The sequence below is a fragment of the Anolis carolinensis genome, chromosome 4 (genome assembly GCF_035594765.1).
Source record: "Anolis carolinensis isolate JA03-04 chromosome 4, rAnoCar3.1.pri, whole genome shotgun sequence".
NCBI lineage: Eukaryota > Metazoa > Chordata > Lepidosauria > Squamata > Dactyloidae > Anolis > Anolis carolinensis.
In genome coordinates, this window is record NC_085844.1 from 83,936,372 (window position 1) to 83,964,284 (window position 27,913).

The 27,913-nt window shown below is 39.3% G+C and overlaps 1 long non-coding RNA gene across 1 annotated transcript in view; it reads right to left on the bottom strand.

Moving 5' to 3' along the window:
• LOC103279461 (uncharacterized) overlaps positions 1 to 27,913 on the bottom strand; it is a 57,223-nt gene that overhangs the window by 1,088 nt on the left and 28,222 nt on the right. Inside the window, exon 2 of the long non-coding RNA XR_506807.3 lies at positions 3,045 to 3,178. This is a non-coding gene — a long non-coding RNA (uncharacterized LOC103279461). The remainder of the gene's footprint in view (positions 1 to 3,044; positions 3,179 to 27,913) is intronic.

Genomic DNA, 27,913 nt, shown 5'->3' on the forward strand with positions numbered 1-27,913 from the left:
GATGCTTGAAATATAAGCCCTATTTCAAAAATAAGCCCTAGATATAGTTAATTTAAAATTTCAGTTTTGAAAAATAAGACTGCCCCTGAAAACAAGCCCTAATGCTTTTGGAGCAAAAATTAATATAAGGCCATGTCTTATTTTGGCGGAAACAGGGTAGATATTTAAAATCTTGATAACTGACATTTATTTTCAACAGAGTGTTTCAACATTTCAAATCATTCTTTCTCTTTGAGGAAAAGAAAATGTGTGATTATTCTTTATGCCATGTATTGTATATGTATAATGTAAGGGATGTGAGTTATTTACAAATCATTTCCCTAAACATCAGATTACACTGGTGACATCTTCTACTGACACATTCACCTGCTTGAATATTTACAGGCAAATCAATCTACTTCTTCAAGTTAACATCACCTTCCACTAAGACACTTCATCATTAGTTTGATTTAAACCACTTGTGCTCCCAGGTCCCAAAAGCCCAAATCAGCTTGTTCAGTGGTCAGGATTTCAGGGAGCTCAAGCCCTCGAGGGGCACAGGTGATGCACCACTAATGGAAATTAATGTGTCTGAAATCAGTTTATTTGTTTGATTTTTTAACTTTCTGGGGAGTACTCTTTCACACATTTAAAGTCCCAGTTTTCCAAGCAGGGACTGTATATACAGACATGATATTTGCTTATTGGTTGCGTCTGTTTTTCCTTTCTTTTTTAAACACCATGTATTGCTTGCTACCCTGTTTCCCCTAAAATAAGACATCCCCAGAAAATAAGACCTAGTAGAGGTTTTGCTGAATTGCTAAATATAAGGCCTCCCCCGAAACTAAGACCTAGCAAAGTTTTTGTTTGGAAGCATGCCAGTCGAACAGAACACCAGAGCATGCAGGATCAATAAATGTATGTACCATATATATGGAAATAATGGTAGTAATAAGAAATTCTTGATAGGATTCACAGTTTGTCTGGTTATGCTGGTTTGTGAAGACAACTACTGTACAGTATATAATAAATGTTCATTTTTTTGTTCAACAATAAATGTGAATTCTTCTTCATGGAAGAATAAGACATCCCCTGAAAATAAGACCTAGAGCATCTTTGGGAGCAAAAATTATTATAAGACACTGTCTTATTTTCGGGGAAACACGGTACATGGTTTCAAACTGGAATTTTTATCATGATGATATATAGTAGTTTGTAGTGAGCATATTTTAGACTGTTCTTGCTTACCTCTCTTGTGTTAGGATAAAAATGCAAACATGGTTTGAATACAGTGTTTCCCCGAAAATAAGACAATGTCTTATATTAATTTTTGCTCCCAAAAATGCTCTAGGTCTTATTTTCAGGGGATGTCTAATTTTTCCATGAAGAAGCATAACCAGACAAACTGTGAATCCTATCAAGAATTTATTGTTACTACCATTATTTCCATGTACAACAATCAATGGTATGCACATTTTCCAAACCTGCATGCTCTAGTGTTCTGTTCGGCGGGCATGCTTCCAAACACTAACAGTGCTAGGTCTTACTTTCGGGGGAGGCCTCATTCAGCAAAACCTCTACTAGGTCTTATTTTCTGGGGATCTCTTATTTTAGGGGAAACAGGGTAGCAGGATCTTTTCTGATCTTGATTAGAATCCCAATGCATCTTAAGGTACACAATTGTCCCTTGATCAAGTGAGTACTTGTGTGTTCAAAACTATGTTTCACATCCATATACAGTGCCAGAAACACAAATACAATAACACCAGAAAGTATAAAACAGAGCTTCTTATATTGTGGGCCTTTTCCTGGTTCTACTCAACTCCAGTGTGCCCCCTCCCTCGAAAGAAAAAAAATCTTTTGACCAAATCCAATACACTGTCGAGTGAATCACATCATTTCTGTTTTGCTGCATTTTGTTCTCCCCAAAAACCAAATGGAACACATTTTGAACTAAAGCATTTAGGCTGTGGGACAAAAAGTATTCCAATGGAAAAATGTAAATATATTTCATGGACTATTTTCCATCTCTGCTTTTCTTTGTTCATAGAGGGGAAAGCTGTGTGTACATGGCAGGTGGCTGACATCTCAAGCCATTTTTTTTACAAAGGTGCAGGTGACAAAATTGTTAAATGCTTATACTTTTGGTCTAATTTGTTTTAGTGTACAATAAACTAAATGAAATAAAATTGAATTCAACAGCTGCAGTCATTGAAACATGAGGTCGTGGACCATCTGGTGCATTCTCATTTTTGCAATAAGTTGCAAACAAGCCACCAGTGCTGGTCCACAAGCCCAAACATTGTCCTTCATAGTTAATCGTCAAAAAGTAAATGAACAAGTTCTTCCAGTTGATATAGGCTTTCTTTTGTACTTTTATCAGCTGTTTCCCTGACCCACCAGAAGTGACTAGATATCTGATTTTTTACAAACTCCAACATATTCACTGAAGTTCAGATGTCTCTACCACTTTAGAATAACCTATAGAGATATGGGAAACATTTGAAAACCAAAGTTACAATCCCATCACATATGAGAGAATGAACCTATCCCCGCACTATCATACCAACATTTGTTGTAAATATTTCCCATTATATGTGCTAATTGAAGGGGAGACCTATACCATTTGGAGATTATTGTCCATTGAGTCTCTTTGATCCTAATTTGTTTAATTTTTGGAATATTGTTGATCCAAGACCTGGTTAATTTCTCGCTAATGATTTTTCTTGTTTCTTTTTTTTTTTTAATTATTGGTATTTTTCAAATACAGTGCAGGTTTTAAAAACGGGGCTAAGTGCGGGAGAATAGAGGGAAAGTAGGGGGAAAGGGGGGAAAAGGAAAGGGAGCAATTGGGGGGTGAATAAGGGGAAACAGGGAAAGGGGAGGGGAATGAATCAAGAGTAAATTTCAGGGAAACATCAACAAAACAGGGAAGTAATCTTCCATTCTTTACCTATTTACATAAGTTCACTATATTTGACATTTTTCTGCTTCTCAAACTCTTAATCTGTATCACTACATTTCTTAAAATATTCTTCCATTTTACTCCAGTTTGTCCTTCTTACATATTTTCCTCTTGTTTCTTTCAGAAGGAACATAAGTTTGTCCATGCTGTGTATTTCTTCTAATTTATACATCCAAGTGTCTTTCTTCGGAGTTTCCTCTAATTTCCATACTTTCGCAAATGTCATCCTGGCGGCTGTAGCACAATATGTAAATAAAATTTCATCATTTGTGTCAAATTTAGTCTCATCATCTATAATTCCTAATAAATAATATTCAGGTTTTAATAAAAATTGCTTTTGTAAAATAATTTGTGTTTCTTGGTGGATCATTTTCCAGTATTTTTTAGTCTTTTCACAAGTCCACCATAAGTCCACAAGTTTTTTTTCTTGTTTCCAACTCTCTATAAGGGTGGCCGATGCAGCTATCCATGCCGAGGTGCTACTGGAACCATACCGGGCCAACGTTACCTCCGCACCTCCGGAGACAACCGAATACTCCCCCCTCCTACCAATCACTGAATTTTTAATACTGTTTATATTTAATCCTGTTTTTATGTTTATATAGTTGTATATTTCAAATGGTTATACTGATGCTTTTATGTTAAGCCATTTTGAGTCCCCTTCAGGGGAGATAAAGCGGGGTATAAAGAAATATAATAATAAATAATAAAAACTACATAATCAGAAAGAACCAGAAAATCAGCCCTTCCCTTGGCATTATAATATTTTGCACACGTTGCAAATGCAATCACCTTTTTATTTGAGTTTCATGTAAGTGGAGTACACAATAAAATTATGATCTCTTTGCTCCCAACAGAAAAGGTATATTGACCTCTTTCTCTGCTTAGGACTTCATCACATGAAGTGTTTTTCCCCTTATAGGACACTTTACGTCTATTTCAAGTGGCACGGAGCCTATCAGATAATATTTGCCTACTTCTGGCCATCATGCATTGCCTTTTGTCTGTGAAATGGAGCTGAAGAGTGCTGAAAGGGGGGAGTTCAGAAAATAGGAGAGACACCGTGTTCTGAGCCCCTGGTGCATTGAAGTCTTCCCTGATTTTTTTTAAAAAAAATAATACAAAGAGGGCGGAGAAAGGCATTCCCTGTGTGATGGTTCCAAAGGTGGGCAACAATGGGTGAAAATCTGAAGAGAGAAATGTGTGATGGGAAGACCAAACGGGATGAGTAGGGAACAGTACGATTCTCTTTGCTAGACAGAGAGTCCCCAATGCTTCTCAAAGTCCATGTGATGAGGCCCTTACAGTACATTCAGTAGATTGTTTTTTCTTAGTATGGACCAAATAATAGGTAAAAGTTTTTCCCTGACGATAAGTCCAGTCGTGACCGACTCTGGGGGTTGGTGCTCATCTCCATTTCTAAGCTGAAGAGCCGGCGTTGTCCGTAGACACCTCCAAGCATGTGGCTGGCATGACTGCATGGAGCACCGTTACCTTCCCGCTGGAGTGGTACCTATTGATCTACTCACATTTGCATGTTTTCGAACTGCTAGGTTGGCAGGAGCTGGGGTTAACAACGGGCGCTCATTCTGCTCCCGGGATTTGAACCTGGCACATTTCAGTCCGCAAGTTCAGCAGCTCAGGGGCCCCTAACCAAATAATACACCACTACAATGCAAAGAATGATGAGATTCTTAGAATTTGAATCTTAATGTGAACACATAAATGACTGAATTGTTAAATGTCACCCAGAGGAGAAAAGTGAAGAGCACAAATGAAAAGTCTGAGCATAACAGGAGAAAAAAATGTTTTACCCCTACTGTAGAATTAACGCAGTTTGACATCACTTTAACTACCATAGCTGTGGGATCATGGGAGTTATAGTTTTATAAAGTTTTTAGTCTTCTCTGTCAAGGAGTGCTGGTTCCTTACCAAATTTCAAACCTCAGGATTGTACTCTCTAAAGAAATGGGCCATTAAGCAAATAGCTCTTTGCTTAATGGTCCATTTCTTTGGACAGTGTATTATACAACTCCAGGAATTTATGCGTAAAGTAGCTCCCAAGGAAGGCCAACTATAATATGGGCGGAAACACATTGAGCTTTTGAAAACAAGTAAAGCAAAGGACCATCTATCAGCACATGGAGTTTGGGCTCTTGATTTGCTTTGGTATTATTAATTGTTAAATGGCACCAGCATTGAAGTGTTGGGGTTTTTTTTATAATGTAAAGAGAATAATTAATTGCTGGGAATTATTTGTTGTTGTTTATGCATGTATAGAGGGGAAATGTTAATGTAGCCATGGATGGGAAGTCCACTAACTGTTACCTACTTATAGAAATACTTTAAAGATCAATAGGCTAATGCTTCCGGAATGTTTGGCATACAGGCAACCTACCCCATTTTTTTTCCTGTTAGAAACATTGTATCAATCCAGAGGATTGTTACATGCACTGTGTTGGTATATTATTAATATGAACTAATAGGTCACTTAATTTTGAAAAACAACCCCAACAACTGAGACTACATCATGTTAGCAGACATTTGGAGGCATTTTATTTTGCATAAATCTCCAAATTCTCTAGCTAGCATAACCACTGAAATGGACATCTAAGTAATGTTGGCCTGGAACACATTGTGCTTTATAGGGGGAAGAGTTTAATATTATTTAGGGATTTAGTGTTACACACGGCTAAACTTAAATGAGTAAATCATACAATCATTCGAGTTAAAGCTCTATCCACAAACCATCAACTGTTAAATTAATCTATCATACATCTTTTGAGCCTTGAATTACACTACTGCAAAGCATTAGCAAGAAATTGGGGTGCTCTAAAAGATAGTTATCAATATTAGACATCAAAAAATCTTTTACAGAAGAAGAGTTCCCTTTCAGTGATTTAAACAGTGGCTGAATGTATTTATCTCTAAAACCATTATAGCTGAAACAATCAAAAAGCGTACAAGTAACATTCTTTATCTCTGAGAGATAAAGAATCATCTATATATATAAAAGGATAAAAAAAATTCGGCCTAGGACAAAACAACAAAACTACACATCCCAGAAACACTAAACTTGGCAACACAACCCCTCATCCATGCCTCTATGTTCATACAACAAAAAGAAAAGAAAAGTAAAGTCCTAATTAGAGGGAAAAGAATAATTGTTTTTTATCCAATTACTGCCAGTTACAAGGCTAAACTCTGCCCACTTGGTCTCCTAGCAACCTACTCAGCCCAGGGACAGGCACAGTTAGGCCTCAGGCCTCTTCCCCACTGCCTATAAAATACAGATTATCTGATTTTAACTGGATTATATAGCAGTGTAGACTCAAGGCCCTTCCACACAGCTATATTACCCATTTATAATCTTATATTATCTGCTTTAAACTGGATTATCTTGAGTCCACACTGCCAGATAATTCACTTCAGTGTGCATTTTAGACAGCTGTGTAGAAGGGGCCTAATATAATCCAGTTCTAAGCAGATAATATAAGATTATAAATATACAGTAGAGTCTCACTTATCCAACATAAACAGGCGGGCAGAACGTTGGATAAGTGAATATGTTGGATAATAAGAAGGGATTCAGGAAAAGCCAATTAAACATCAAATTAGGTAATGATTATACAAATTAAGCACCAAACATCATGTTATACAACAAATTTGACAGAAAAAGTAGTTCAATGCTCAATAATGCTATGTTGTAATTACTATATTTACAAATTTAGCACCAAAATATCACAATGAATTTAAAACATTGACTACAAAAACACTGACTACTAAAAGGCAGACTGCCTTGGATAATCCAGAACACTGGATAAGCGAATGTTGGATAAGTGAGATTCTACTGTAATATGAAATAATTACTGTGGTAATCCAGTCCAACCCAATTCTGCCATGGAGGACACAATCCAAGCATGCCCAACAGATGGCCACCCAGCCTCTCAATAATAATAATAATAATAATAATAATAATAAGAAGAAGAAGAAGAAGAAGAAGATCATACAATCATAAGGTTAGGAGACACCCCTAAGGATCATCCTGTTGTGACTGCGCCTTCGGGGATTATGGTTGATGGTGATGGAATTCGAAGAGGAAGAAAAAACCCTCATGATGAGGGTTCACTGGAGGAGTTGCACAGGAAGCGACTTAGAGAGCTATATGGGGGATCTTCTGAGGAAGATTCAGATGGGGAGATGGATGCTGAGGAACAGGTGGTGGCTGGGGAAGCGGGCACTGAATGGGCACAGCCACCGGAGATATCTGGGGATTTGAGGCCTATGGATACTTCTGAACCTGGGGTTTCTGCAAGAGCTGATCCCAATTGGGATGCTTGGAGAAGGGAGGATGGTTCTTTAAGTGTTCATGGGGCTAAGTGTGGGCAGGATGATTGGGACTCCGACGAATTGCTAGGTACTCCAGATCCACGAGCTCTAGCTGTGTGGAGTTCAGACTCTGAGTAGATTTGGGACACCTGGTGTTTGGGTGTGAGTGTTTGGTCACCCAGGAGGAAGGGGAATAAAATGGGAATGTTTGGCCACTGCACTTTGCGTGTGGCAAGGTGTTGCTGAGGCGCCATTGGGATCTCTGTGTTTCCATGAAGACTGGACTTGGACTATGATTTGAATCTGCTGATATCACCTAGCTTGGCTCTCGCTGTGTCTTATCGTGGACCTGTTTTGGATGACTGCACCCTCTTCGGACTTTGGATTGAATTTGACCTGGCTTCTGTCTACTCCCTCTGACTGACGGCTACTCCCGGCTTCTGACTATTGGTTTGTCTTTCGGAATTTCTGCTGCCTCCTGACCTGACCTTGGATTCTTCTGACAACGGCTATTCATCATCCCTTTGAGGCTTTCGGCTTATCTGCACCGTGGAAGCAGCTTAATTGCTTTTCTAGTTTGTTTATTTTCCAGCAATTAACTCTATTTGTTTTCCAAAGCTGAATTGAAGCGTTATTTAGTTTTTTATTGAATGCCAGCATGGGAAATTAGCGTGACTCGTTTTTGAGTTATTATTGTCCAATCTACTCTCGAAACACTGAAAAGTGAAGTGTTTCAAGGATATTTCCTGTGTTTATGTTATTTTCTGGCTTATCTTCGGAATAAACTCTGTTTTGTATGTTAACTGGTGTCTGACTCTTGACACATCCAGTTCAACTTCCTTCTATCATGCAGGATGACACAAACCAAGCACTCCTGACAGATGGCCATCCAAGATCTGCACAATAATACACATTGAATCATAGCATCAGACAGTTAGGAGACATCCCTAAAGGCCATCCAGTCCAACCCAATTCTGCCATGCAGGACACAATCCAAGCACTCCCAACAGATGGCCACCCACCCTCTCAATACTAATACTAATACTAATAATGATAACAACAACAACAACAACATCATACAATCCTAAGGTTTGGAGTGACCCCTAAGGATCATCCAGATCAACTTCCTTCTACCATGCAGGAGGACACAATCCAAGCACTCCTGACAGATGGCCATCCAGCCTCTACATAATAATGATGATGAAGAAGATAATAATAATAATAATAATAATAATAATAATAATAATAATAGCATAGAATCCAAGAGTTTGGAGAAACTCCTAAGGGCCATCCAGCCCAACCCTTTCTACTATGCAGCAGGACACAATCCAACCATTCACAGCACATGGACAACGTATAAATGCTATACAATACTACACAGGGACATAGACCCCCCTCACCACTTTCACAGTACACAAACCAAATGCATACTAAACATAAAGACAACCATACAACAGACATTCAATACCACCACCACCTCAACAAGTTCTCACCAACACCACCAGACAATGCCACAGCAATGCGTGGCCGGGCACAGCTAGTATATGTATAATCTTCCTGTCTTAACATTGTACTTTACAGATAGACCATCTACTTTTCAGGGAAACATATTTGGTATCATTGATTTTCATCATGAAGGACCTCTGACTTTTCAGTACACAGACTGAATATTATGAAAAATATTCACAAAAATTGAAAAACGTGTTCCTCTTGAAAGTGAATGCAACAAGGTAGCAGCTAGCATGGTTTAGTTATGCAGTTTGACCAAAATATGATGACAAACATGTAAATATTTTCATTAAAAATAAGCAAAACCCCATGACTGATAATGAGAACATTTGGAAGGATTTTTGGGACTGGGTGTTCAAATTAATCTAGCTTGAATAGCTGCTAGAACACTGCTATACAGACCGGAAACCGCAGTGATTCCAGCCGTGAAAGACTTTGACAACATTAGTTTGAATAGTTTGAACATATTGTTGAAACATAGTTTTCTGCAATGTTCAGTTTTCAGAGAGAGGGGGCACTATACACAAAGAATTTAAAGATGTAGAAATTAAAGTCTTAGACTTCACTCACTGGCATTTTTTTCAGGAGACAAAGGCCTACGGAAATTTACAGTAATAAATGATGCATCTTTAAATTCTCTTGAGATCTGTAAGCATTGTTTTTTGGAACTAGTTTGGACAGGTTTTCTTGCTCCATCAATGACAGCCAGGAGCAGGACTTGAGAAGAAGGTGAGATTTTTTGTTTTTGCAAAAAAGAAAAGAAAAAAATCTTTCTCCCAACATACTGCTACAAACACTCTTGCTCATTTAGCAAACATTTGGATATTCGTAATTTCAGACAAGGGAATGTCTGAGTTCTGAGTTAATCACTCCATACACTGAGACATTTCATGGTCAAGATAAGAATTTCTTCTATTAAGTGTTTCTAGTACACGGGATATATATACAAAGTCTGGGGTCCCAGGACTGACTGAGCCCATCAGCATTGCCGTCTCTTTTCCCTCTACAATTGATGTAGCTTAGCTGGATTGTGGTAGGAAAGTGGCTCAGTGGCTCAGCCATTAATGACCATGGGGCCGGGCTGTAATGCAGGCTGGTTAGCAGCCAGCTGCAATAAATCACTCTGACCAAGAGGTCATGAGTTCGAGGCCATCCCATGTCGGGGTGAGCACCCGACAATTAAAAATAAAATATAGCCCCTGCTCGTTGCTGACCTGAAAGATAGTTGCATCTATCAAGTAGGAAATGTAGGTACCACTTATATGTGGGGAGGCAAATTTATGACACTATAAAAATAATCCAGCTGCCATTGGAATGAGGAAGTTGCCATTGCAGTGGATGATGAAGCAGCTACTCTCCCTGTGGGTGGAATCAAGCATATCCTCAGGAAGCTGGAGAAGGTTTAAATTGTCTCTGCGTCTGTCTCTGTCTCTCTTCTATGTTATATGGCATTGAATGTTTGCCTTATATGTGTACAATGTGATCCGTCCTGAGTCCCCTTTGGGGTGAGAAGGGCAGAATATAAATATTGTAAATAAATAAATAAATAAATAAATAAATAAGTAACTGGCAATTCTATACGTCTACCCTCTGTAATAGTGGAGCCCCCGGTGGCATAGTGGGTTAAAGCCTTGTGACTTGAAGGTTGGGTTGCTGACCTGAAGGCTGCCAGGTTTGAATCCAACCCAGGGAGAGCACAGATGAGCTCCCGCTATCAGCTCCAGCTCCATGCGGGGACATGAGAAAAGCCTCCCACAAGGATAGTAAAAACATCAAAACATCCGGGTGTCCCCTGGGCAATGTCCTTGCAGATGGCCAATTCTCTCATAGTTTCTCAAGTCGCTCCTGACATAAAAAACCCCCCTCTGTAATGCTTGTTTCTGTATGATGCCTCTATACAAAGACGGACAAGAAAATCAATTATGTTCTAGTGGGGCCTCTATTCAGCTTCACCATCAAGGTGCCTTTAGCACAGTGGTTCTCAACCTGTGGGCCACAGCCCAGCAGTGAGCTGTGAAAATGAAAATCTGGTCCACAAACCTCCTTCCTATTTGTTTGCTTGTTTGTTTATTTATTCTGCTTCTTTCCGCAGAGCTGACCATTGCATTGGATAGACTACATCAGCTGTAGATGATTAAATAGATTTTTTTGTGGGGCGAGCAGATGGCGACTACTGGGTGGCATATGTTCTGTGTCAGAAACTAAAGCTGATGTGGTCTATCCAATGCACTTTTCTGAATCAGCACCCCAGATGATCAAACCGATTCTAAAGTTGACTAAAAACTGATTTGTAATCCTTTTGGTACTAATGTTGGAGAGTGGTCCCTGGTCAAAGTGATCCCTGGTCAGGTGGGCCCTGATCAAAAAAAGGTTGGGAACCACTGCTCTAATTATAGCCTCATAACAATGCTGTGATGTAGTTTGTACATGAAAGTGTTTGTTTCAAGACAAGGTGTTTTAAACAAAATTCATGTTTAAGCTAAGTCCATAATGTCCATTTTCCCAGGTTAAGCTGCCCCATCACATTGGATTTTATTTAAGCTACTCACATTTTTTTTCCTTGTACACTAGCCAAAGTATAACATAAATGCTTCATTTTCATTAGTAAGCTTTTCTGTTGCTGTTCTATTTCTGTGCAAAGGAGATTGTGTCCCCAATCACCCAACCAATTGTTGCAAAACTAATTGGTATCAAATGAATTAAAGACTGTGTTCTAGACTCTTTTCTAAGGGCCCAGTGAAGCATCTCTCTGTGGTCAAATACAAAGATACCAAAACCACTTGACAAGATTCTCAGCAAGCAGCAATGTCCATGTAATGAATATATTTGGTGTTATGCATGTTTAGAAAAACGAAAGTCCAAATTATTCACTAATTGACACATGGGGCTGGGGGAAGTGGGGAAAACAAGAGAGTAATGTTCACTGCAGCTTTTTTTTTCTTTGACACTTTATAAATTAAAAAAGAGAGAGTCTTATTAGAATCTTTTAACTGACAGACCTTGACACCATTTACAAAATGAGAAAGGCATCAACATCCTTTTACTGGATATATGATCTATTCCAGAAATTGTGTTTCCACCAGGGTGTAACAAAAGGCTATTCATCATTGCTATACCCCAGGTTGAAAAGCATCTGCTTTTTAAAAGGCCTGTTTTATTAATATGACCTTAAGATAAATACTATAAATCCTGATGAGCCAGTAATGGCATTGTGAGTGTAATAAGATGTGTAGCTTTGGGCAGAAGTGTATATATGGAGGAAAGAAAAGATTGAACGCACATAGTATATTAAAACACCTACATAAAATGGGGGAAACATAATGTTCTCAAGGCTTGTACAATTCCAGGATCATATATTTTCTTTGGAAGAAAGGAAAGAGGTGAGTCCCTTGAAAACTGGCCTTACCTGTAGGAAGGAGAAGAGAGAGAGAGAGAGAGAGAGAGAGAGAGAGAGAGAGAGAGAGAGAGAGAGAGAGAGAGAGAGAGAGAGAGAGGGAAAAGGAGAAGGAAGTATATTAAGCAAAAAAAAAAAAAAAACGTGAGTAGCTTAAATAAAATCCAATGTGACGGATGGCTTAACCTGGGGAAATGCACATTCTAGCAAAAAAAGAGGGAGATAAAAACCTTGAACAGATATTTTTCCATAGCAAGGAATACTTAACCCTCCAGAAAGTATTGGATTGCACCACTTTATCAGTACTAACTGATGAATAATGCAAAAGGAAGATTGTGTTTGCAATAAAAAAAACATGGAAAACACGTTTCCTAATAATGGTAGACAACGAGGGGTGGAGGAATAAATGCAACATGAAAAGAAGGATGGGAATCTGCATAGATAGATGGATAAGTTGAATTTGGAGCAAATTCTGAAAAATAACACATAATGCTTGCTTCATAATTTGACAGAGTGTATCCAAACTGGCTAAATATAGGGGTTTCTAATCCTGTAATTGCTACTTTTTCCTCCAAGACCCAGATGACACACTGGTTTCAGGAGTTTTAGGCTTTCACCCTCCTTTCCAGGTCATTTGTTTCTACAAGCAAGGCTTTTGTTTGCATTATTTTTAAAAATGATATGCTTTAATGCATATTTTAAGTTGGATCTCTTGTGCTCCATGTTGTGTAAATGACACATATACACATGTCTGCACAAGGGAGCAGAGATGAAAATAAAATGAGTGATGAGACAATCCTTTCCCCTATGTTTTTCCAAACTTCACAGTTTGGGGAAGCGGAGAGCCAGTGGGAAGTGGGAAAAGGGATGAAGGAAAGAGAATGTCAGGATTCCTTGTTTAATTTCAGGTACAGTAGAGTTTCATTTATCCAACACTCGCTTATCCAACATTCTGGATTATCCAACACATTTTTGTAGTCAATGTTTTCAATACATCATGATATTTTGGCGTTAAATTCGTAAATACAGTAATTACTACATAGCATTACTGCATATTGAACTACTTTTTCTGTCAAATTTGTTGTATAACATGATGTTTTGGTGCTTAATTTGTAAAATCATAACCTAATTTGATGTTTAATAGGCTTTTCCTTAATCCCTCCTTATTATCCAACAAATTCGCTTATCCAACATTCTGCCGGCCCATTTATGTTGGATAAGTGAGACTCTACTGTATAAGAAAAATCCCTTGTTGTTTGTAGAGTTGATGGGGGGCGATCACATATAGCACAATGTTTAATAGAGTTGACCAAACATTTTATTTATTTGTTTCAAAATGTGAATGCGGAAACAGGAAAAAGTGGCACAAAATAACATTGCATGTACAGTAGAGTCTCATTTATCCAAGCCTTGCTTATCCAAGTTTCTGGATTATCCAAGCCATTTTTGCAGTCAATGTTTTCAATATATAGTAGAGTCTCGCTTATCCAAGCTAAACGGGCCGGCAGAAGCTTGGATAAGCGAATATCTTGGATAATAAGGAGGGATTAAGGAAAAGCCTATTAAACATCAAGTTAGGTTATGATTTTACAAATTAAGCACCAAAACATCATGTTATACAACAAATTTGACAGAAAAGTAGTTCAATACACAGTAATGTTATGTTGTAATTACTGTATTTACGAATTTAGCCCCAAAATATCACGATATATTGAAAACATTGAGTACAAAAATGGCTTGGATCATCCAGAGACTTGGATAAGCGAGGCTTGGATAAGTGAGACTCTACTGTATCATGATATTTTGGTGCTAAATTCGTAAATACAGTAATTACAACATAACATTACTGCGTATTGAACTACTTTTTCTGTCAAATTTGTTGTATAACATGATGTTTTTGTGCTTAATTTGTAAAATCATAACCTAATTTGATGTTTAACAGGTTTTTCCTTAATTCCTCCTTATTATCCAAGATATTCGCTTATCCAAGGTTCTGCCGGCCCGTTTAGCTTGGATAAGTGAGACTCTACTGTACTTTATTGAACCATCACTTACTGTCAGTTTAGACAAGACATGAATATGAGCGTTTTGCCAAGTGTATTTTTTTCAGAGAAAGGAACAGTGACATTCAATGGTATATTCACTTTCGTCATTGTATATGCCTAAGTTCCAGCAATTCAGACACTTTAAATATTTTGGGAATGATTTCTTCTTGGCCTGGGCCCAACTGGAATCAGGCAGTATAGATTAATTAACAAGTCCTCTGAGAAATGAGACCTGAAGACCTGTCGGATGTCAGAGAAGCTTAAAGCTCTTCCAGCATATTTAGGCAATGAAACTAATCAGTGGGCATTTGAGGTGTGAGAATGGCCAGAAGCCTTGCCTGCAGTCAAAGGATTTGACTGGGGGCAAGAAATGGAGCCCCGGTGGTGAAGAGTGTTAAAGCACTGAGCTGCTGAACTTGCAGACTGAAAGATCCCAGGTCCAAACCCCGGGAGCGGAGTGAGCGGCCGCTGTTAGCTCCAGCTTCTGCCAATCTAGCAGTTCAAAAACATGCAAATGTGAGTAGATCAATAGGTACCGCTCCAGCGGGAAGGTAACGGCGCTCCATGCAGTCATACCAGCCACATGACTTTGGAGGTGTCTACGGACAACGCCGGCTCTTCGGCTTAGAAATGGAGATGAGCACCAACCCCCAGAGTCAGACATGACTGGACGTAACGTCAGGGGCAACCTTTACCTTTACCTATGGTCACACTATGTGGCCCACCAGAGGCAGTTATCTATCCTTGATTTAAGCTCAAATCCAGGCCAGGTTCATTAGATAGTAAATCCCATATTCCTTGCACTGAGTGTCAGAAAAATATGCACTGAGTGTCAGAAAAAACCTCCAGCACTGACTACTCTAAGAGACTGGAATTGCAATTTCATTGCACTGGGATTGCAATTCATTCGTACTCTGTCATATGCACTGTCGGTATCTGTTACTTGTGCATATAATACTATGACATATACCTACAATAATGTTCTTCTAAAGAAAACAAGCACATAAAAGTAAGCAAACCATCTATTAAATTATTAAAACTCCCATTCCTTAATTCTGTCTGGTGCTCTATTTATCTCCTGTTTATAATACATTCTTTATAGAAATAGATTAGCTGTTTCTATACAGAACACATTGTAAACAGGAACAGAGAAATAAAACAGACTGTGGACAGCTGTTGTAGTATTGGTGTTGATGATGATTATAATTTTACTAATTTATATCCTGCCTTTCTCCCAATAATGAGACTCCAGTTAAAAACAATGAAAAAGTCAAAATAAAAGTATAAATTCAAGATTTTAAAATTAAATAATTTATACATGGGGTTGTTGTATGTCTTTCGGGCTGTGTTGCCATGTTCCAGAAGTATTCTCTCCTGATGTTTCGCCCACATCTATGGCAGGCATCCTCAGAGGTTGTGAGGTATGGATAAACTAAGTAAGGAAAGGAAAGAATATATATCTGTGTAGAGTCCAGGGTGTGGCAAGAGTCCTTTGTCACTGGGACCCAGCATTAATGTTTCAGTTAATCACCCTAATTAGCATTGGAAATGTTTTGTTTCTTGCCTGGGGGCATCATTTGTTCAGTCAAGCTCTCAGAGTGTTGGTTCCCATCTACTGTTTTGATTTTGGAGTTTTGTAATACTGGTAGCCAGATTTTGTTCATTTTCATGGTTTCTTCCTTTCTGTTGAAGTTGTCCACATGCTTGTGGATTTCAATGGCTTCTCTGTGTAGTCTGACATGATAGTTGTTGGAATGGTCCAGCATTTTTGTGTTCTCAAATAATATCCTGTGTCCAGGCTGGTTCATCAAATGCTCTGCTATGGCTGATTTCTCTGGTTGAATTAGTCTGCAGCGGCAGCCTCCCATTTGCCCTGTAAACTTACCGGAGGGGCCTGGCCGCATCCTCAGGCTCCTTGGAGAAAGCTTCTGATGCATCCAAATGATGCATTGGGAGCTTTGGAAAGGAGAGTGGTAAAATGATGCATTAGGAGCTTTGGAGAGAGGAAGGGGGACATATCCCCATCCCTCTCCAAAGCTCATGATGCATCATTTCTCGTGGAGGCCTAAGGATACAGCCAGGCCCCTCCGATATGTTTACAGGGGGGAATGGGGGAGGGGAGGAGGTGCCATCCCAGGACGGCCAGAGATGCCATCCCAGAGGAGACATGATAGCCATATAGAAATATGTGAGGGGAAGTCATAGGGAGGAGGTAGCAAACTTGTTTGCTGCTGCCCTGGAGACTAGGACACGGAACAATGGCTTCAAACTACAAGAAAGGAGATTCCACCTGAACATCAGGAAGAACTTCCTGACTGTGAGAGCTGTTCGGCAGTGGAACTCTCTGCCCAGGACTGTGGTGGAGGCTCCTTCTTTGGAGGCTTTTAAGCAGAGGCTGGATGGCCATTTGTCGGGGGTGCTTTGAATGAGATTTTCCTGCTTCTTGCAGGGAGTTGTACTGGATGGCCCATGAGGTCTCTTCCAACTCTACGATTCTATGATTCTATGATTCTACGGCAATGGGGATTGACTTCCAGGATTGTGGAAGGCATTCCGGAGCGTCAATCCCCACCGACCCAACACCTGAAAAGTATTAAGGTACATGGTTAAGTTTTTGCAGGATCACTACTGGGTGTGTATGTTAAGAGGAAAAGACTCACCCTGATTAATTGCAAACCACAGGCTGAGCAATTAAGGTCAGTCATTTCGAGCCACCCCCAAAGGGGTATAACTGAGGAGTGTTTGTTCTATGATTAGGGCTTACTGAACATTTGCTCCTGGGCTTGCTGAATCCTTGCTACTTGGCATAAACTCCTGATTTGCAGCTCATTTGATGTTGGCGAGTTTTGTGTTCTCTGCTTGTCTCCACATCCAAGGAAGGAAAATTGAAAGAGACATATTTCTACAGGAAGAATTGCACGAATCAAATGCAGGGACTATATGCGAGTGTAATACTCAGAAGAACTGTGACTGTATTATTGGTTTGTGTTGAAGTCACTCCGCTTGAGTTTTGCATTCTTCTATGTTGAGTTGCTCATCTTTGAATAATCAAAGGGACTAATCTTCTGGACCTGCACACACTGAACAAACCGCAACAAAAAGGTCCTGACCTTGTAAGAGTAAATCAGGAAATGTCCTGCAAATAAAGGAGGAAGATGTTCTCAAATTTCTTGCTGCAGGAACCCACTTAGAGGGAACCAACTTAGACTTTCAATTGGAGCAATATATTCAAATGGAGCAATCTGGATTATTCCAGATTAACCTGAGGTATCGTTTGGACGCATCAGATTGATCCAAAACCCATCACAGGCCAGCAGTTCAGCCCAGACTGATTCAGAAACCATTTTGTTTAATTTGAGTACTAATCCCAAACAGCTTTTTAACAAGCCAAAGGCTGTTGCCTCCCATTGACTACCTTGGGAGATGGAGGAGAGATAAGATGGGTGCCCTGTTTCAAGATCATCAGCCTTACAATCACATATTTTTTTTTGTTATTATCATTTTTATTGAGGTATTAACAATAAGATACAGTGAAAGTGTGAGAAGAATGCCATGATAGAAAAGATAGGTGAAATAGAGAAAAAAGAATATGAAGAGCAAGATAATAAAAAATGAAAAAATGTATGTATATATATATGTAAAAGAATATACATATATATATATGTAAAAGAATATACATACATATATATATATATATATATATATATATATATATATATATATATATAAAAATAAGAAATAGTAATAATAATAATAATAATAATAATAATAAGAAGAAGAAGAAGAAGAAGAAGAAGAAGAAGAAGAAGAAGAAGAAGAAAATACAGTGACTTCCTTTAATCCTTAGTGGTTAGGGTGTTGTGACTGCGCCTTCGGGGATTATGGTTGATGGGGATGGAATTCGAAGAGTAAGAAAAAACCCTCGTGATGAGGGTTCACTGGAGGAGTTGCGCAGGAAGCGACTTAGAGAGCTATATGGGGGATCTTCTGAGGAAGATTCAGATGGGGAGATGGATGCTGAGGAACAGGTGGTGGCTGGGGAAGCGGGCACTGAATGGGCACAGCCACCGGAGATGTCTGGGGATTTGGGGTCTATGGATACTTCTGAACCTGGGGTTTCTGCAGGAGCTGATCCCAATTGGGATGCTTGGAGAAGGGAGGATGGTTCTTTAAGTGTTCATGGGGCTAAGTGTGGGCAGGATGATTGGGACTCCGACGAATTGCTAGGTACTCCAGATCCACGAGCTCTAGCTGTGTGGAGCTCAGACTCTGAGTAGATTTGGGACACCTGGTGTTTGGGTGTGAGTGTTTGGTCATCAGGAGGAAGGGGAATAAAATGGGAATGTTTGGCCACTGCACTTTGCGTGTGGCAAGGTGTTGCTGAGGCGCCATTGGGATCTCTGTGTTTCCATGAAGACTGGACTTGGACTATGATTTGAATCTGCTGTTATCACCTAGCTTGGCTCTCGCTGTGTCTTATCGTGGACCTGTTTTGGATGACTGCACCCTCTTCAGACCTTGGATCGGAATTTGACCTTGCTACTGCCTTCGCCCTGTGATTGATGACTACTATCGGCTTTTGACTCCTGGCTTGCTCTTTGGACACCGCTGTTATCTCCTGACGTGACCTTGGAATCCCGGATGACGTCTTTTCACCATCTTTTTGGAGCCTTCGGCTTTATCCACATTGTGGAAGCAGTCTACTGCATTCTTAGTTTGTTTGTTTGTTTCCTGACCAATTTGGTGTTTTCTTTTGGGAACTGTTCCTTTGAAAACTACAGAGCCGGCTGGCAGGGCTTGGACTCAGAAAGTGCAGTTTGCACTAAGTTTGTTTAGCTTTGTTTTTACCTGCTTGTGTTGCTGAATTATATTTTTGTTTGAACTGCTCTTGAAGCACTGATAGTGAAGTGTTTCAAGGTTTTTTTTCTGTGTTAACATTACTTTTTGGCTTATCTGCTGAATAAACTCTATTTTTGTTCGCTAATTGGCGTCTGACTCTTGACATAGGGCCCATTCATTTCTTTCCTCTAAAATTACTTATTGTCCTTCTGACCCTAATGATTCTCCCATTATTAATAATCAGTTAAGTCTTCATTCTTCTAAAATAATTTTCTACTGGTTCCCAGTCCGTTTGTTTTATGGGGCTTCCCGAGTTCTTTTTAAGAAAAAAAGTTAATTGGTCCATATCTTTAACTTCCCTCACTTTAATTCTCCATGAGTCCAGGTCTGGTATTTCTTGTGATTTCCACGATTTCGCAAAGACAATCCTCGCAGCCGTCGAGAGATATGTGAACAGAATGTCTTCATTTTTTGTCAAAATAAAGTCCTTATCTAATAAACCAAGAAGATAGTATTCTGGTTTCTTTGGAAAAGTTCTTTTGAATATTTTTTGCAGCTCCTTGTGGATCTTTTTCCAATAGTTCGTAGTTATTTTACAAGTCCACCATAGATGAAAAAAACTTCCCTCATGTTCCAAGCACTTCCAACATTTATTTTCAGCATTCTTATACATTTTGGATAATTTGATCGGTGTCATGTACCATCGGTGAAACATCTTAAGCCAATTTTCTTTGAGGTCCGACGCATAGGTATATTTTAACTTTTTATTCCAAATCAGTTCCCACTCGTTTAAGTTAATTGGTCTTCTTATGTTCTGAGCCCATTGTATCATACATTTTTTTTACTCCTTCCTCCTCAGTTGTCCAGTCCAATAGTCTATTATAAATTTTTGTAATTAGTTTCTTTTGAGACTGAAGGATTTTATCCCAGAAAGATTCATTAGTATTAAATCCTATCTTTTTATCCTGATAAATCACATATTTTGATAATTTGTGTTTAGAATAATTAAAAACATCATGACCCTCAAAACAACCATTTTGGTTCAACAGCATTTTAGCTCGAATGTTTTTGAGATGTGGCAGATAGGGAAGTCATGACTGCCAGACTCTCCCAGTCATGGGACACAGGAGCCTAAATGGCCTCCAACTGCCTTTTCACAATGAACTCATGATTTGGAGAGTAATGCAAGCTTTATTCCCCAACATACTCAATGGTAGCTCCTGGGTGCCCTTTTATTGGCTGAAAAGATAAGGTTATGGGTATTTTGTTTTGTTTTTTTGACAGGGGTTGCATTGCCAGACAATGGAGCTCCATTGGTGTAGTTATATCCAATAATGCAGGAGTTCATTTTAACATCTTGATGAAATTTGCAGTAGATATATATAGCCAAGATCATTTTTAACACAGAAAGGATTAAAGGATCCTCATTTTCTTTCAGATGCACAACTGCAGTCAGCGATGACTGTAGTGATTGTACCTTGAGATGCATACAGTTACTCTCCACCTGCTGTATGCCTTGTATGATACCTGGAAAACTACTTATAAAATATCAAGAGTATACACTTGTAATCCATTGGAATAATGATAGCCCATGTCTACCAAATTTCTGAAATGTCTCTGAAGAGATTCTTTTTAATATGACTTTAAATATTTGATTTGATTTGATTTGATTTTCTCAAAAATTGTACATTGTTTCTAGGAAGAACTGAAGGAGATTTATGATCTTGTCATACAGCTGCCAGAGTAGCTCAGTTTCGTTGGGGGACATGGGGAACCCAACGCCCCATGTCCCACATTGCCCAGCTCCTCTTCCAGCTGATTCCTTGGGGTGAAGCATGGAGCGTATGTGAAGCATGCAGCTTCCCACCATGGATTCCAGTGGCAACGTCATGCGCTCTTCCCTCCGTCACCCACAGAGCCACATCATGATGAGAGCTGGTGGGCTCCGTGGGTGACTTGGCTAAACCAGTGTATGCTGCTGAATTTAGCCCTTTATGATGAGGTCATTGGAAGCATTGTTGACTCTTCTGACAAAATGAATACCACCTGGTTTGAGATGTATAAATGTGGGGGATTTTATGCATGAGCTCAGATGAAATAGGAGTCCTCAAAGTTTGCAGTAACAGAGAAATTTCTTTTTTTTTTGTTCCCTGTGATTTTAGATCTATCTTTTATTAAATGGAAAGCAATGTGCCAGAGGGCAAAAACCTTAACATCTTTGAAAGAACAGTTCAAGAATTAGAGATGTCTAAAAAACTAGTTTAGAGCTTAAGAGTAAAGTGGGATGGCTTTTTAAATAATTAACTATATCACAGTATCCTTTTTGCCTGATCCTATCACAATTATAATGACCATTCTGCCTAATTGCCATTCTGTTCTGTGGTTCCAGAGAAACATCAGTTTTGTAAGGAAACCTTCATGCGTTCTATATTCTTATTTTGAAAGGCATCAACAATACAAACATGTCATAATTAAAGGATTACAATATTTGTGCTAGTGTTGCACATTTTGTTTTTTGACAGTGCAGCATGAATGGCATAGTGGCTCCCATAGATGTCACACACAAAGAAAAGATACACAAATTTTGCACATCCCACAGAGATGATAGACTCATGGACATCCATGATTTGTTCATCCCACAGAGACAAGAAGACACTCATTTTTAACAAAAAGGAAAGAAAGATCTGTTAATTTCTCAAGCTGACATTATTTCAATGTAAAAAGAATAACAAAGAAATTTTAACAAGATTTTTTAAAATGTTAAATTTAACAAGAATTTAACAAGATTTTAAAATCTCCCATTTCATTACTATTGTTCTGCCATATTCCCTTGTGGGTTGTCTGATTTTTAATCAAATTTCATCTTGCTTCTCCCTGACTCTCTCTTGCTTTTTCTTCTGTACTTGTACTTATCTAACTATCCATCTCCATTGATTGCTATAAAACCCCAGTCTTGGGATAGGTGACTTCATATTGATATAATATCATATCTGCATTCAAAAATAAAGCTGTGTGAAGGAAGTGTGAGTCAAGCTACTTCAAAAAATTAAATATGATAAAAGATACCTCTGGATAAGAAGGTGGAAATGTAAGTCACTAAATCCATTTTCACACAATTGTTCTTGTGTGCCAATAATAATAATAATAATAATCATAATAATAATAACAACAACAACAACAACAACAACAACAAAACATTGCATGGAAAGTTCCTTGACAAAATTGAAGGAAAAGCTGATAAAGAGAAGACCCGGCTATGGCTCATGAATGGGACACTGAAGAAGGAGACAGAACATAACAAATGCAATTAAGGCCAAGATCGAAAAATCAGTTGATGACCCAAAATGCAGACTGTGCAAGGAAGCTAAAGAAACCATTGATCATATCCTCAGCTGCTGTAAGAAAATTGCACAGACAGACTACAAACAGAGGCACAACTGTATGGCCCAAATGATTCATTGGAACTTATGCCTCAAGTACCACCTCCCAGCAGTAAAGAATTGGTGGGATCACAAACGTGCAAAGGTCATGGAAAATGAACACGCAAAGATACTGTGGGACTTTCGAATCCAGACTGACAAAGTTCTGGAACACAACACACCAGACATCACAGTTGTGGAAAAGAAAAAAGTTTAGATTATTGATGTCGCCATACCAGGTGACAGTCGAATTGATGAAAAACAACAGGAAAAACTCAGCCGCTATCAGGAACTGAAGATTGAACTTCAAGGACTCCGTCAGAAACCAGTACAGGTGGTCTTAGTGGTGATCGGCACATTGGGTGCCATGCCAAAAGATCTCAGCTGGCATTTGGAAACAATAGACATTGACAAAATTACGATCTGCCAACTGCAAAAGGCTACCCTATTGGGATCTGCACGCATTACCTGAAAATACATCACACAGTCCTAAATGCTTGGGAAGTGTTCGACTTGTGATTTTGTGAAATGAAACCCAGCATATCTATCTTGTTTGCTGTGTCATACTATGTTGTTGTGTCAATAATAATAATAATAACAACAACAACACCCCAAGGGGACTCAAGGCAGATCACAGTACACATACTCGGCAAACATTCAATGCCATTTGGACAGACAGGACAAAAAAGAACAGACAGAAAGTACGTACGTTGTCTCAAAGTCCAGTTTCGATGCCTTGGAGGTTGAGTTTGGATTCAGTCATAGGGGTTGCTATTGCTCCAATATCTATGACGAAGAGCCATCAGGACTTCCTCCTTCGGCCTTCTTTTTGGTCATCGCATTTCTAGTCTTGTTCTTTATTGTGTCAGAAAATACTTTTCCCGCTAATTAGTGGTACCTAATTTCTCTACTTACAGATCTAAGCTGTTTTTGAACTGCTTAGGTAAACAGTGAGCTGGGCTTGAGTGTTGGGTTCTCACCACGACCGGGCTTTGAACTGGCCACCTTTTGATTGGTAGATCTTATTACTGCTGATTTACCAACTGTGCTAAAGCCCAGCCCTAATTTCTGACCTATGATGACCCTAAGCTTTATCATGGGACTTTCTTGACAATATCTGTTCAGAGGACATTTGCCATTGACTTCCTCTGAGGCTTAAAGAGTGTGGCTTCCTCAAGATCACCCAATGGATTTCCATGGCTGAGTGGAGATTTGTACCTTGGGCTCCTGTGTCCTTGTCTAGCACTCAAACTACACATACATATACACACACATACTCCATTAGAGAACATCTTGTATTGTGTTTTCATGATTACTACTGTATAATTGCAATTATTGTATACTCTGAATGTACAGGGATGAAATTATGCTAATTGGGACTGATTTTGAGCAAGTCTAAATTGAACAGACAAAATGAAATGGGTTCAACTCAGGTTTGCAATGCTCCTCTCCACTTGGGGAGACACTTAAAAAAACCCAGACAAAGCACCTCTGAAATGTTGCAAAACAAAGCAACAGAAGGAAAATGTGTGAGGAGGAAGAGACCTGGATGTTGTCCATTACTGTATAGAGTTTGGCTCGGAGCGGTTTACAGAAATATTAAAACAATACACTTAGCTTTAAAATAACAATAAAAACAATAAAAACAACAATAAAAGCAACAATAAAAACAGACATCTTGTGGAGGAAGATTCTTCTCCTGTTTAACCAGTTCTCTGGTACCAAGAGGAACATTTTCAAAACAGCTTTCTTGTAGTTCAGTAGTAATCTGTTCACGATTGCCCATAGTTCTTCCTTCAGATAACAAGATTTTGTCTGATATCAGTTCATTACAATGGGACATCTTGTTAAGGATTCACTAGCCTCTCAAGAATTCTTGTCATCACCATAAAAGCAAGATATTGAATGATCCCTAGGTTATATTTTATACATTTATGCAAATATTTTCTGTGTAAAAGTAGAATCTTTTCTATTCTATGGCTAAGCCTAACGAGACCTGCCCCAAAAAGGACAGGTTGCTCAAAAATCCATCTATACTTCACATAGCAAAGCAGCATTTGTCACAAATTTAAATTTGTCACAAATTTAAATGTGCCAAAATCAGTCTCAAAGATATGCAAGATCTTTTAATACAAAATTTTGCCTTTTCCTATTTACCACGATGTGTTGAACTAAATAAAGAGCTACATTTGTAATCACAACCTTTAATCCTTCTTTCCAAATCTTTCCCCCATCTACTGCCATTCTTTGTCTTTTCCCATATATCTTTCTAGATTGTTTGAGTTATGTGTGCTACTCATGCATACAACATATGTTGTTTACAAACATCATATATGTATCACAGACTAGGGATATGAATAGTCAAAATTTATCTCACAAGAGAGAATTAATACTTTCTGCAATTTTTCCCTGTTACAGAGAAAGGAAAATTTCTGTACAGCCCTTTAAGGGTATTCATTTTTCAACCAGGAAATAAATAGCAAATACGTTTTTGATGACTATCACAGACATCATATTAAAACTTAAAAGTGACTGGCATAAAAGTCCTATTGACATGCATGTCCCCCATTGTTAGATTTAGTCCTCTTTCTGATGGCTACCAAATAGCCAGATTCTATATACCTTTGCAGGGGCCATTCCCGGTTTAGCACTGGATGGAATCCAATTTATTTCACTTACTCAGATGAAATTTTGGAGCTCTGATCTCTCAAAGAGAGGCACTAGGGCCCAAATTTCATGCCCCAAAAAAGTTGTCAGTTTTTGTTGGCCAATGTAAGTTCATGGGAGCTAACAAGGATTTGTATTTCTACAAATTTCTACAAATTTGTATTTCTACAAACTTAGTGTGTACATTGACAGGGCAGATAGGGTGATACTGATCCAGACTACTACAGACATAGCATTGCTGGAAGCTACCCTGTCTGCCCCTGAGTTGGCTTGGAAGCTGAACACTCCTGAACAACCCTAGTTGTGGTTGTTTGGTTGTGTGGCTCTGTAGCTGCCCTCCATGATCTTATCTTAGAGGTGCTCATGGAACATGAAAATGGTAGTGCCTGGAGTGATAATATCCAGAACACTGAGGAGAGGGGAGAGGAGGAACCAGTTCCCCTTCTCCCCCCCTTCTGATCACTCCAGGTGCTGCCAGTTTTGTGCAGTCTAATGAATTTCGATAATGGACATTATCTGGCAGTAGCTACCAAGGTTCAAGAAGACACCACGACCCCCACTCCCATTGCCTATACCCTCAGTAAAGGGGTTAACTATTATCTGATTTGCCTCCCAGATCTCTGTGACTCTGATATTCACTTCAGCATTCAACCCGGGCAAACAGCTCCTCTTATAATATAATAATAATAAATTTATTCTTATATCCCGCCCCATCTCCCCGAGGGGACTCGGGGCGGCTCACAACAATAATAAAAACAGTGACAAATTACACATTGTAAAATCAAACATGAAAAGCAGTCATACAATCAATACATACATCACATGTTAAAAACAAGGAGATAAAACAGTTCTAGTTCTCTCAGCCTCTATGAGGGGACCCCACCAGCAGCCCCTTCCTCTACACTCATGCCCCAACCTATCTCCCCACACCAAACCTTCCACAAACCCCAGTGGGCCTAGGAAAGGTGCCTTTTTCTACGGGCAGCATCTGCCATTGACTTGCATTGAGGCTGTCCTTGAATGAACTCCCTCTTGACCAGTTCTCAGGCCCGCCATTATTGTGAATATTAAAACTTGATATTTTCTCATATTCTACCAACTGTTTCCTCCCCATATTTTGCCAGTGGGTCTAGAAGGGGTTCACACACACATACACATTGCCCACTCCTGAATCCCACTCCACTCTATCCCCCTTAAGCAAACGATGTATCCCATAGCCCTGTCTCTCTCTCAAGTCCAGGTTCCCACACAATGAGTCTGCCCCCATTCCCGCAGGCATGGAGACCACATAGGGTCTCCCATGTTCTGCAGCCCCCTGCCTACGTTCCCCTTCTCTGGGGGTCTCAACAGGCTCCAGGAAGCCCCTACGTATCTCTACTAGTCTTTCCTGACTTTTTGCCCCTTTTCTACTCTTTTCTTTCCCATAATGGGATCCAAGGGAGGTAGGAGCCCCTTGAGGACCTTATGTGCCCCTTCCATCTTTGTCCAACCACCCATGGGTTCGGGTCTACAGCATAGGGAATCCCCCACAATCCATTGTGTGTATAATATGTTTAATCCTATGCTTTATATTTCGATATTGAATATACTGATGATGCCAGTCACCAAAGGTGATATTTTCCTGCCCTGGGAAGGTGAGTCAACGATCCTTCCTGGGCTTCATTTGCATTAATCAAAGGACTCAATCACCTGCATCTGACTTATAACTGGGCTGAAAGGAATGACCACCAGATCCAGGGATTGCCAGCTCTCTGAATAAGCCATATGGACATACAAGGATGCCTTCCTGTTGGCATAACTCTACCCCAAAGGGTTAGTTATGCCCTGCTTCCAAAGATAATACCATTCCCCTTTGTCATTTCCCCAGCCATAGACTTATTCAAATCCTCCCAAGATGGACAATATTTCTCTGCCATGGACAAACCAGGAAACAATGCTGGAGGAATTGAAAAGCAATTGCCTACATATCTTTATCAATAAAGGTTTTTTGGGGCCTTGTGAGGTCTTTTGTTGTCCCAGTCTGGGACCCTCCAGTCATATGATCATTGCAGCAACAATGATCACTGGCCCCTCTCCTGTCATTGGGCAGAGAGAAATCTGCATCAAGAATGAGGCACACTCTACCATTGGCCGGCAGGGGCCAAGTTCCTGCCTTCATTGAGAACCTCCTCTGACATCAGCAGGGTTCAACCAATCACAACGAATCCAGTACAGCTGGGCGGGAGCAGGAAATTTGAATGTGCTCTATAGAAAAATGCTGGTTTTTCAATGTAATGTATCTCAGCTTATCTGAGAGGTTTCCCATTCTTCTAAAAAAATTTCACCTATAGCATGGGATGTAGGTGAAAAATGTCCCCACTCATTATGAATTTCACAATTTTCACAGGCTGTGTTTTGTGCAAAATTCTTATCACTGCATAAATATCTTTATCCTTCTCAAAGCACATGAGCATCAAACACAAAAAGGAGGGCTGACACATTGCAAAGACATGTATTTTTCTCCTCTTTTATATCCATGATGTCATAAGGTCAGTCTCAAAAATATGCAACATTTCCCAGAGCATGACCAAAATCCCCCTCAGTATTTTTGTTTATTTGCATATTTATTAGTAAGGTGAACTGAGTCAAGGTATATGTGTTTAGATGATTTTTAAAAAGTTTTTCTGCAAAGACTTGATACAAGTATCCACCTATTTGGAGGCAAAGACACTAAGGGGGTTAATTTCCTCAAATTGCTCCATTTTTATTTATTTTATCTCCCATAGTA